Source organism: Eleutherodactylus coqui, chromosome 6 (assembly GCF_035609145.1).
Source record: "Eleutherodactylus coqui strain aEleCoq1 chromosome 6, aEleCoq1.hap1, whole genome shotgun sequence".
Taxonomy (NCBI): Eukaryota; Metazoa; Chordata; class Amphibia; order Anura; family Eleutherodactylidae; genus Eleutherodactylus; species Eleutherodactylus coqui.
The window spans coordinates 25,456,755-25,469,324 of record NC_089842.1 but is presented as its reverse complement, the minus strand read 5'-3'; the positions used below and the strand labels follow the sequence as shown (position 1 = coordinate 25,469,324).

Genomic DNA, 12,570 nt, shown 5'->3' with positions numbered 1-12,570 from the left:
ATTTATTTGAGCAGTTAGCTGATAACAGAGAACAAAAGAGCAGCTACAGGGAAAGGTGCAACCGCTCAGCCTATCCAGTTGCATATAACCTTCCAGCCGCTATACTGATATTAAACACACAAAGGAAAGAGATGCACTTGATTACTGTGCATCCATCCCAGTCAAGGCTAATAATAATAAAGCATATCTACAACTAAGGATCTAATCTCATCCTCATTGATCCCTATATCATGTTCCTAATAAGCGATATTGCTTCTGTCTCAATGGGTCAACCAATCTATAGGATGTATCTTGATGGTTGACCCAAATAGTCATGGGTAGCTGGACTAAGATTTGTTATAAAGTCCCCCCCCCCCCCCCCCTCCTGTCACCATCAACGTGTTTCGGCAGTAAATTCTGGTACTGCCTCATCAGGATGGATGGTTATTTAGAGACAGGTCATAGCAGCCCTGTCTGTCAGAACCAGCAATTCTCGCGGCCGCCGTGCCCGCACCACCGGTCATGCCACCCGGGTTACAGGAGTGTGGCGTAGGGGAGCCCCGGTTCTGGTAATCTCCCTGGGCCGCTGTAAAACTGGTCGCCGCCGGGTTGCTAGGGAGGCAGCAGGTGCTTCTCTAGTTACTTGACTGCCTAGCAGGCTTCCCTGGTATCGGTCTGTTCTGCAAGGCTGGGGGCGTGTCCCCAGCACCTCCCTGATTGGCCCTGCTGCTGTCAGGCTCCCCAATCAGCTGCGGGGGCGGGAGCTCTGACAGCATTTAAAAGTGTGTGTTTTCCTTCCAGCCCTTGCCAGTGTTAGTTTGGTTCTCCAGCTGCACCCATGTTTATTCTGACTGCTCTGTGTGACCCCGGCTTTTCTGACTTCTGCTTTTGGACTTTGACTACGTTTTTGCCTTCCCCTCTGTACCGCGTACCCTCCTGTTGCCGACCCGGATTGTCTGACCACTCTACCGTTTGTTTGTCTTCAGTGTCTGTTGTCTTCCCGTGTCCCGCTTCCCTAGTGAGGGTAGGGACCGCCGCCCAGTTGTCGCCCTGGGGGTTAGCCCAGGGGGGCAAGTAGGCGGGGACAGGGGTTGCGGGATTTCTCAAGGACCCCCATATCCCGGACACTGTCCTGACACTGTCGCTGTGATAATCTGAGCATAGATGGCATGTTCACTCCAAAATGGAGTTTAAATACTATAATCCACGCCGGCCAGCGCCACACACACACCTCCTGCCGAGGTATCGCGATGATATGGCAAGTCCGCGCATGCACAGTAGAGCCATGCGCGCCGGATGCCAACCACTGCCAACCAGCGGTCGGAAGCTGGATGACAATGTGGTGCACACCACGGCGCGATGGCAACGGCACACCGCGGATGACAGGATCGGGAGGTGCTGGCTGGCATGGGACCTAGATATCCCAGGTGGATTGATATTATTGAAAAATAGTGTCTTTGTATGGATTTCTGCATTCACATAAGCGTCATTGCAGTATATAGTTACGGACTAGATGACAATCTAATATGGATCTACTATTTGTAATTCTCCCACAAGAAGATGTCAAATTTTTTTATGCAGAAGGCAAAAAGGGCTTTTCCATTGTTCAAATAGATCCTAGCTCACAATCTGGAGATAGCCGTCTAAAGTCCCTTCCTAAAGTCAAAGAAACAACGCAAAATAATAAAGATAAAGTCTAGCCATGTAGCCTTGATGGTAGGCTACTGGGGTTAAGGAGTCTGAAGTCAGAGCCCTTCAGATATAGTTGCTTAACCCCTTCCTGCTGCAGGGCGTAAGTTTACGTCCTGGCAGCGGGGTACTTCCCGCAACAGGGCGTAAACTTACGTCCTGGGGATAGCGCGGGATCACATATGATCCCGCGCTATCCCTCAGCGGGAGCCGGCTGTCAGTCACAGCTGGCGTCCCGCTGCAACAGCGGGGGGCATCAGAGATGCGCCCCCCGCTGTTGCAGCCGGCGTCCTGCTGCAACAGCGCGCGGGGGGGGGGGCATCCCGCTGTTAACCCCTTCCCTGCCGCCATCTAAGTAGATCACGGCAGGGAAAGAGTTCACAGAGGGAGCGCGCTCCCTCTGTGTCTCCGGCCAGCTCTCGCGATGTTATCGCGAGAGCCCGTCCTGTTGCCAGTGCCTGAGATCGCTGTGTAAGCGATAAGGCATGGCAGGGCAGTAGCCCTGCCATGCCTTATCACAGCGATGGGCAGTACTGTTGTCAAAGTTCCCCAGGGGGACACGAATGTTGTAAAAAAAAAAAATGATTAAAAAAATGAATTTAAAAAAATGGAAAAAAAAAGTTAAAAAAACCCTTTTTTTATGCTTTTTCTCAGATTAGCATAAAAAAATTAAAACCCCCACATATTTGGTATTGTCACGTCTGTAACGACGCGTACAATATGTTGCACATGCTTTTGACTGTACACGGTAAAAAGCGTTTAAAAAAAACGCTAAAAAACTGAGGCAAAATGCTAATTTTTAGCATTTTGCCTCACTAAAAACGCAATAAAAGTGATCAAAAAAGCCATATGAACCCCAAAATGGTACCAATAAAAACTACAGCTCGTCGCGCAAAAAATAAAATCTCACAGAGCTCCATACATCAATAAATAAAAAAGTTACAGGACTTTTAATGCAGCGATTTAGAAAAAAAATGATTTCCGAAAAAAGGATTTTTATTGCAGAAAAGTGAAAAAACCTAAAAAAATGTAAGAATTTTGGTATCGTTGTAACCATACTGACCCGCAGAAAAAATGGATTGTGGTATTTATGCTGCATGATTAACGCTGTAAAAAAAAATATATATATATGGCAGAATTGATGCGTTTTCTCTCCCTGCTATCATAAAAAAAAAAAAAAAGTTTTACAATATAGTCAAATGTACCCCAAAATGATGCCGATAAAAACTACAGTTCGCCGCGCAAAAAGCAAGCCCTTATACGGCCGCGTCAACGGAAAAATAAAAAAATTATGGCTTTTGATAAATGGAGAAGAAAATCTGCCAAAAATTCTTGCGTCCTTAAGCCCAAAATAGGCCGTGTCATTAAGGGGTTAAGGACCTCCCCTGGGGTTGGACCAATTCCGCATGGCCAATAAGGTACAAATCGGTATAATTGTTGCACTACAAGTACCAGCCACAGAAGAGGAAACTCATGGAAAGAGTAAATCAATTAGTCAGTCTGCTGCCAAATAATTCAATCAATTGCCCTATGAGTCCGCAGAATTTTCAGCCAAGTTAGCCAAGGGTCACGGGGGTTCATCAGTGGATGCAGAAGGGTTCCAAGTAGAGATGAGCGAACGTGTTCTTAACGAACACTTACGCACCCGAACACCGGCTTTTCCGAGGACTTCCGTGTTCGCGCGTAAGTATTCGGGGGGCGCCGGGGGGCGGGGAGAGGCGCGGCGGCGCGGGCGGCAGCAGCGGGGAACAGGGGGGAGCCCTCTCTCTCTCCCTCTCCCCCCCACTCCCCGCCGCAACCCCCCGCGCTGCCACGGCGACCCCCGAACTTTTTTCGCCCGAACACGGAATTCCTCGCGAAGTTCGGTGTCCGGGCGAAAAGGGGCGGAGCCGAACACGTTCGCTCATCTCTAGTTCCAAGTGGTAAAAAGAAAGAGCAAGGTTGCAGATTCTTCCGGAAAACGTGCTGCAGTAAAGAAAATGATTGAGTCACCAGTGATGGTTGTAGAGTGTGCTGGGAGAAGAGTCCAATGCTAATTTGGGAATGGAGTGTGAAGAGGAACCTGACCCCTTGGGGTCCACCGACGGATGGGGCACTGCAGGTGACAGTAGTGGTAAAGGGAAGAAGAATCAGAAAAGTCAGTGGTGGAGACGAGGCTGAGACTGAGAGCAGTGGGCAGAGGAATAGTAGGCGGCAGGCAGTTTATCAGAGCTGTCCTAATATTGTTAATAGAAAGGAAAGGCTGAAGGCGAGACAGAAATAGAACATTGAATGCATGCATGCAATCCTATGGCAGCGGGCAAGGGTGGAAATTCTGCCGGAAATCCCGCTGCGGAATTTCTGCCCGTGTGCAGGGGGCCATAGTGTCGCATTTTGGCCATGCTCCTTTTAAAAAAATCCATGCCCTTTGATTGTATTTGGCATAAAAAGTATCCAAAAGCATCAAACACACGATAAATGTGGGAGTTGTACTACAGCTGTAGAGGCACAAGGTGGGGGCGCTACTATGGGACCATTACTGATTTGAAGGTCCCCTTGGCAGCTTGTATTCCCCCTTACGCTGTTACTATAGGGCACTGCGCTCCAGACTGGAACTCTCCAGTTATTGTGAAACCACCGCTTACAGCATTCCTGCTCGGACTGTCAGGGCGGGTCTCATTATATGCAGATTGCTTTTTATGTATTAGGAAGATTTACTTTATGTTCTTATTACATATGGAAATGATTTCAGGTTTCACAGGTTTTGGGAATGAAAAGAAACATCATCCAAAATGATAATCTGAGCCGACATTGTCCGAATGTAAGAGGTAACTCCAAAAAGGGCTTATAAACCGTACAATAATCGCCCTGTGCCTTACATGCAACAACACTGCCACCTTGTCCAAGGGCTTCTTCAGGCTATATTTCAAGCATAGGCAATTGGTCTTCTGAAGTCGCCTTAAAGGGGTTGTCCCGCGGCAGCAAGTGGGTCTATACACTTCTGTATGGCCATATTAATGCACTTTGTAATGTACATTGTGCATTAATTATGAGCCATACAGAAGTTATAAAAAGTTTTTCACTTACCTGCTCCGCTGCTGGCGTCCTCGTCTCCATGGAGCCCGCCTAATTTTCGCCGTCTAAAATGGTCGAATGGCCAAATTAGACGCGCTTGCGCAGTCCGGGTCCTCTGCTTTCTTCAATGGGGCTCCGTGTCGCTCCGCCCCGTCACGTGCCGATTCCAGCCAATCAGGAGGCTGGAATCGGCAATGGACCGCACAGAAGAGCTGCGGTCCACGGAGGAAGAGGATCCCGACGGCCATCTTCAGCCGGTGAGTATAGAAGTCACCGGAGCGCGGGGATTAAGGTAAGCGCTGAGCGGTTTTTTTTTTACGTCCCTGCATCGGGGTTGTCTCGCGCCGAACGGGGGGGGGGGGGGGGTGTTGAAAAAAAAAAAACGTTTCGGCGCGGGACAACCCCTTTAAGACACGGCACCAAAGTATATATAGAAATAAGATACTTTATGACACTTACTTAGGCCGCCTGCAGATGAGCGGGTCGGATCCGGCAGCGAGAATTCTCGCCGCGCGATCCGACCCGAGAGCCTGCAGGGACGAGCGCGTACTCACCCGCGTCTGGCGGCCCCGGCTCTTTCATGTGCCGGCTGCCTCGCAGCCGGCGCATGCGCAGACCGGAGCCGGCGGCTGGGTGAGTGCGTGCCCCGCAGAAAATTAGGACATGCCGCGGTTTGTTTGCCGCGCGAGATTTCGGGCGGCCAAACCGCGGCCGTCTGCATAGGAGTGCGTATTTTAATGCACTCCTATGCAAACTTTCAGCGGCGGAAATCCCGCGGGAAATCCCGCGGCGGGATTTCCGCTCGTGTGCAGGCGGCCTTACAAGCACACAGGTAACAATGGAGTCTGTACAGGTATTTCACTATATGCTAGTTATGATACCCCGAATGTTGATCCAGAGGAAAGCATAAAACAAATAAATAATGAGGTACAAGCCAAATTACCACATTTAGGCGTCAGTCACTCGGGCGTTTCATACACAAATTTGTAAAGAAGAACCTGACCCCTTGGGGTCCACCGACGGCACTGCAGGTGACAGTAGGGGTGAAGGGAAGAAGAATCAGAAAAGTCAGTAGTGGAGACGAGGCTGAGACTGAGAGCAGTGGGCAGAGGAATAGTAGGCGGCAGGCAGTTTATCAGAGCTGTCATAATATTGTTAAGTGTAATAGAAAGGAAAGGCTGAAGACAGTATATGAGAAAGATATGGAGAATAGCCAGACCAGGAGGACCATACATGGATTATTTTGAGTGGGATAATTTTTTAGTTTTTTTTGTTTTCCCTTTTTTTTAGTTATGTCTGAGATTTTATTGTAAAATATTGCAATGTGTAGGACAGGATCCATCAGCCTCGGTGATGGGACAACAGAACCTAATCACAACTGCTGCAGCCCTGATATGTACGTCACCGGAATAAGCCCACTCGGTATATATTACCGTATATTGATGACACAGAGAGAATACAGCTCGGAGGTCACATGACAGCGGGGTGCGTCGGGGACGCTCTGTGTCACCACTTAGAACTCTGAATACATCTTTGTAGGTAAATGCAAAAAGTTGCATCAAATATTGAAAAATCACTACAAAAACTGTAAATCAAGAATTTTCTGCAGATTAAACCAGAAATGTTCTGAAAAGCGGGAATCCGCTCTAAACATGAAGAAATACTCACTCAGCTATAACGGCAGCAGCACAGAGACCGGTCACATGGTCAGTTCTGGGGTTTCACCTTCGTCCTGTAAAAGAAAAAATACAATTAGAAAGTTCAGCATTTGCAAGATCTCTGCTTGCTGTCAGTGGATGAAGATCTGTCCTGATCCTGACACATGTGCAGTGTTGTTACAATGTATCAGAACTCTCTAGTATGACTAGTGATGGATACAAGATACTGTGCAGTGATTATCTCTGTATAGATATGAAGAGTTATAGGTTAGTAGCCGGTACCTACCTGTGTGATGTCTCAGCTGTGGTCTTCTGCTGGTGCAGGGATGTGCAGGGTTATATAAAGCTCTGTGGGTGCGGGCATCTGAAATATGTGTATAATTACTGTCTCTGATTAACCAAGGTTATTAGCTGTAATAAACCTGTATTTCTCCCTGGTTACATTATGCTAGGTCTACACTAACAATTGCACCAAACTTTTGCCACAATTTTTGGCACATAGTGTTGCATATTGGCCGTGCCCCTTTTCAAAAAATCCATGCAATTTTAGTTGTATTTGGCATAAAAAGTATCCAAAAGTATCAAACACACGATAAATGAGGGAGTTGTACTTCTGTAACAGCTGGAGAGGCACAAGGTGGGGGCGCTACTATGTGATCATTACTGATTTGAAGGTCCTCTTGGCAGTCTGTATCCCCCTGCGCTGTCTCTATACGGCACTGTGCTCCAGACTGGAACTCTTCAGTTATTACAAAAGCACCGCTCACAACATTCCTGCACTGCGCTGTCAGGGCGAGTCTCATTATATGCAGATTTCTTTTTCTGTATTAGGAAGATTTACTTTATGTTCTTATTACACAAGGAAATGATTTCAGGTTTCACAAGTTCTGGGAATGAGAAGAAACATCATCCAAAATGATAATCTGAGCCGACATTGTCCGAATGTAAGACGTAACTCCAGAAAAAGGGCTTATAAACCGCACAATAATCGCCCTGTGCCTTACATGCAACAACACTGCCACCTTGTCTGAGGGCTTCTTCAGGCTATATTTCAATGAGTTTTTGCACATGCAGAAGTTGCCCGCACATTACACAGAGACTAGAACCCTTTAATGGGTTTAATATGATGAATGATTTTTTTTGCACACAATCCCCGCGAGTGCAAAAAAATAGGACCTGCTCCTTTTTCCAGCGTATTTGCGCATGAGGGGTCCAATAGCAGGTACGCAAATACGCACTCAATAAGCGCGCAATTCAGCAGGAAAAAGAACACATCTGGACTTTATTAGAAATGAGATTGTCACATCGACATGTGAACTGGGCGGTGTGCGCAAAAGGTACAGTCCTATGCGCAGATACAAACGCAAATCTGCTTCATCAATCTCGTTGATGGCACAAATATGTTGCGTTGAAGCATACTCAATTGGTCTTCTGAAGCTGCCTTAGGCCTCATGTCCACGGGGAAAATCAGGCCTGCTACGCATTCTCCATGGAGAATCCGTAGCGTGTGCCTCCTGCCCCGCGGACATGAGGGCTGAAAATAACAATTACTCACCTCTCCGCAAGCTCCGGATCTTCCCTTCTTCGCGGCTTGATCTTCTCTCCTTCGTGGCCGGATCTTCTTTCTTGGGCCCGGCGGATGTGCACAGCATCTTATTGCTTTTTAATGGGGTCGGCGCTGCTGCGGCTCCATTGAAAGCAGTGGGTTGCAGGCGACCACCGCCGCGATGGTTTTCAGAGAAGGCCTTGAAATATAATTTAGTTGCCCTTCTTTGAACCCCTTCAAGCACTGCAACATCTTTCCTGAGCACCGGTGTCCAGAACTGTACGCAGTATTCCATGTGAGGCCTGACAAGTGCCTTATATAGTGGGAGGATAATGTTCTCGTCCCTCGCCCCTATACCTCTTTTAATGCACCCCAAGACTTTATTTGCTTTTGCAGCAGCTGACTGGCATTTATTTCTCCAGTTAAGTGTACAGTCCACTAGTACCCCCAGGTCTTTTTCCATATCAGTACCCTATTTAGTTTATATTGGTGACATCCGTTTCTCCTGCCCATGTGCATAACCATACATCTATCTATATTGAACTTCATTTGCTATTTTTCTACCCAAGCTGTGTGCCACCACCTGTGAGCTGCTGAACAGAGCAGTGTGGGAGGTGGTGCGCCGGAGTTCACTTGGCACCTGCTGTCTCTGCTAGCGTGACCCTCTTGGCCAAGCGCTAGCTGCGTCCTCCGGGTAAAGTGGAGAAATGGTCCTTCTGCATCTGGACCTTGTCGAGGGTCATAGATCATGACATGGTGGGACGGGTTCGGCCTGCAGGCCTTGAGTTTGGCAGATGCGCTGTAGATACTCCTATCTTATAAGTAAAACGCAAAATGTGTCTGTTTGTACAAATCCACAGTACTGGTCTGATTTGAGTGAAATTTCGCATGAGTGTTCTTCAGCACCAAGCAACGAATACTGGCACAACTAAAAATTGAAAACTAATGACTTCCCTTGTAATTTATGCTGCAATTGCAACTAATCACAGTGTTGCTTTTATTATTTATACTACTAAGGTAAAATAAAAGCTGCGCTGTGATTGGTTGCTAGAGCCTAGCTTTCGATTTTTACACAGCTGAGATAAAATAAAAACTGCACTGTTATTGGCTTTAATTTCTTATACTGCTGTGGTGAAATAAAAGCTGTAGTTTGATTGGTTACCAGAATCATAGAATTTTAGAGTTGGAAGGGACCTCCAGGGTCATCGGGTCCAACCCCCTGCTCAGTGCAGGATTACTAAATCATCCCAGACAGATGTCTGTCCAGCCTTTGTTTGAACACTTCCATTGAAGGAGAACTCACCACCTTCTATGGCAACCTGTTCCACTCATTGATCCCTTTCACTGTCCAATATCTAATTTGTGTCTCCTCCCTTTCAGATTCATCCCATTGCTTCTGGTCTTTCCTTGTGCAAATGAGAATAGGGCTGATCCCTCTGCACTGTGACAGCCCTTCAGATATTTGTAGACCGCTACTAAGTCTCCTCTCACCCTTTTTTTTGCAAGCTATACATTCCCAGATCCTTTAACTTTCTTCATAGGACATGATTGGCAGACTGCTCACCATCTTGGTAACTCTTTTCTGAACGTGCTCCAGTTTGTCTATGCCTTTTTTAAAGTGGGGTGCCCAGAACTGGGCACAGTATTCCAGATGAGGTCTGACTAAGGAAGAGTAGAGGGGGATAATTACCTCACGTGATCTAGACTCTATGCTTTTCTTAATACATCCCAGAATTGTGTTTGCCTTTTTGGCTGATGCATCACATTGTTGACTCATGTTCAATCTGCGATCTATTAGTATACCCAAGTCTTTTTCACATGTGCTGCTGCTTAGCCGCATTCCTCCCATTCTGTATGTGATTCTGTATGTGGGCATTTTTCTTGCCCAGATGAAGGACTTTGCACTTCTCAGTGTTAAATACCAACTGTGCAAGCTTTCTAGATGTTTTTGAATACTCTCTCTCTTCCCTAGTGTTAGCTATCACTCCTAGCTTTGTGTCGTCTGCAAATTGTATCAGTTTCCCCTAAATTCCCTCCTCCAGGGGCATTGCCTAGCTAGCAGAGGGAGTGGACGCACGGAGCCTCTACTTCTGCAGCCAGAGCGATTGAAACCGGTTTACCGGCATTTCTGACCCCTGGACATCCCGCTGAACACCAGCTTTAGCTTGTCTGCGAGCTTGGGAACAGAAAGAGACATTCCAGACCCTTCTAGAGCGAGGTTACCCGCCAAGGCCTAGTGCCGGGTGAAAAGCCAGGGCCTAGATTTTCGCGCCAGCCCGCAGGCGCGCGACACGATCGAGTCCAGACGCACTGATCCAAACAGCGGCCCTCCGGCAACTACCCGAAGAGATACCTGGGGTAAGTCTCGACTGGAGGGGGTAGGTATGGACTGCTGAGGGGCGACGGAGCAGCGGTACAGCGAAGGTACACTTAGAGGCGGGAAATGGGATTGAGGGAGAGAGCCTGCACCATAGAGCTGCATATCCCAGTGCATATCCCGATCGGCCTCTGCAGAATTCGAAAAGAACTGCCTTCATTAAGCAAGCCAACCGAATCAGTCTGTTCACACTACATTCACCGCGGACTCCCCGTTGTCTCCCCAGACGGACGGATTGTCCCCTTCCTGACCCCCCCCCCCCCTATCGAAGACCACGAAACACATTTCAAAAAGGATAGGCAATTTCCCCTCTCAGGGCTGGGGTTCCAACAATATTATCACAACACACACTCCAATACAGCCGCCAAAGGTGTCACCATAGCATTTCATAAGTCAATTTCTTTTAAACTTGATATACAATTCCAAGACGGGGAGGGAAGAGTGCTCTTCTTAAGAGGCTAAATTACCAATATAAAAATTGACAATTGCCAACCTGTATGCAGCGAATGTGGACCAAGTCCCCTGGCTTGTCAAACAGCTTGAAATTCTCAAGCATTTCGCCACAGGTCACATCATACTGGGAGGGGACTTGAATGTCACCCTATGCCCGCTGATGGATTCCTCTACAGGCCGTTCCCAGACATCACAGATAAAACTAAAACGCTTACTCCGCTCTATGCGGGAGCTAGAGATCCTGGATGCTTGGCGCTTCCTACACCCCTCCTCCAAGGACTATTCCCACCTTTCCCAAGTCCACCACTCATTTCAAAGACTTGACTATTTCCTCATCTCCTCGGGTTTACTCACTCATTTGAGTAGAGCGAACAGTGATCCTGTCATCGTCTCGGACCATGCCCCCATTCTCATCTACGTCAGCCTGCCGCACCTTATCCTCGGCGAATGGAGATGGCGTCTGAACGACTCTCTCCTGGACTCCCTAGAGGAGAAATCTAAAATGGGTGACCTCTTAGAGCAGTGATGGGCAACCTTTTGAGCTCGGTGTGTCAAAATTCGCCAAAAAAGCAGAGCATAACTTGGGTGGTGTGTCACTTCGAGAAAAAATCCATAAATTCGTGATATTTATAGTTTAAATAACAAAAATGTATAATTGTAATGTATAACTGTATTTAATAAACCCAAAACACCCATAGCACAGGCCCTCGCCTCTCGCTGCTGCCCCCTCACTTATCTCAGTAATGATGAGCCCCCAGCGGCGACAGCGGCCCCCCAGCAGTGACAGCACCACCCAGCAGCGACAGCACCACCCAGAGCGGCCCCCCAGCAGCGACAGCACCACTCAGAGCGGCCCCCCACAGAGGCCCCCCAGCATTATCTGCCCCCCTTACAGCGCCTCCCCCAGCAGTATCTGCTCCCCCTCACAGCGGCCCACCCCAGCAGTATCTGCCCCCCCTTACAGCACCCCCCCAGCAGTATCTGCCCCCCTTACAGCGCCCACCCCCCAGCAGTATCTGCCCCCTAGCAGTATTTGCCCTCCTTACATTGCCCCCCCAGCAGTATCTACCCCCCTTACAGCGCCCCCCCCCAGCAGTATCTGCCCCCCCTTACAGCGGCCCTCCCCAGCAGTATCTGCCCCCCCTTACAGCGCTCCCCCCAGCAGTATCTGCCCCACCTTACAGCGCCCCCCCCCCCAGCAGTATCTGCTCCCCTAGCAGCGGCCCCCCTAGCAGTATCTGCCCCCCTTACAGCACCCCCCCAGCAGTATCTGCCCCCCTCACAGCACCCCCCCCCCCCGGCAGTATCTGCTCCCCCTTACAGCGGCCCGCCCCTTACAGCTCCCCCCCCACAAGTATCTGCCCCCCCTTACAGCGGCCCCCCAGCATTATCTGCCCCCCTTACAGTGGCCCCTCAGCGGTGACTGCCCCCCACGAGTCCCACGTACTTACCTTGTGGATGCTCCGCTCCTCCTGTGCCTGGCGCGCCGCCATCAGCGATGATCTCTGGCACACACTGTGACATCAGTCTGTTGCAGGACGCCTCTTCCCTTGGACGCTCCCGCGAACCAACAGGTAAGAGACGTCGGGGGACGGGGGGAGGAGGATCCTGACTGCACACTGACATCACAGTGTGTGCCGGGATCAGCGCTGTTACGGTAGTAATGCTGGTTAGTGAAAACCAGCAGGGGAGTCATGGCCCCTGCCAGTATTCATTAACGGGGTGAGCAGCCGTGTGTCAGCGACTATGGCTACGCGTGTCAGTGCTGACACGTGTGTCATAGGTTCGCCATCACGGTCTTAGAGGAATATTTC

General features: G+C 49.0%; 2 protein-coding genes across 3 annotated transcripts in view; both read right to left on the bottom strand.

Annotated features, from left to right (window-relative positions):
• The window catches only part of LOC136631953 (beta-1,4-galactosyltransferase 3-like), a 121,702-nt gene extending 114,974 nt beyond the window's left edge, over positions 1-6,728 (bottom strand). For both annotated transcript variants that reach the window (XM_066606472.1, XM_066606470.1), the window contains exons 1-2: positions 6,667-6,728; positions 6,391-6,454 (exon numbers count right to left, since the gene is read on the bottom strand). The gene's annotated coding sequence lies outside the window, so the exon portion shown is untranslated. The remainder of the gene's footprint in view (positions 1-6,390; positions 6,455-6,666) is intronic.
• The window catches only part of LOC136633508 (uncharacterized), a 767,630-nt gene that overhangs the window by 547,459 nt on the left and 207,601 nt on the right, over positions 1-12,570 (bottom strand). The window lies entirely within an intron of this gene.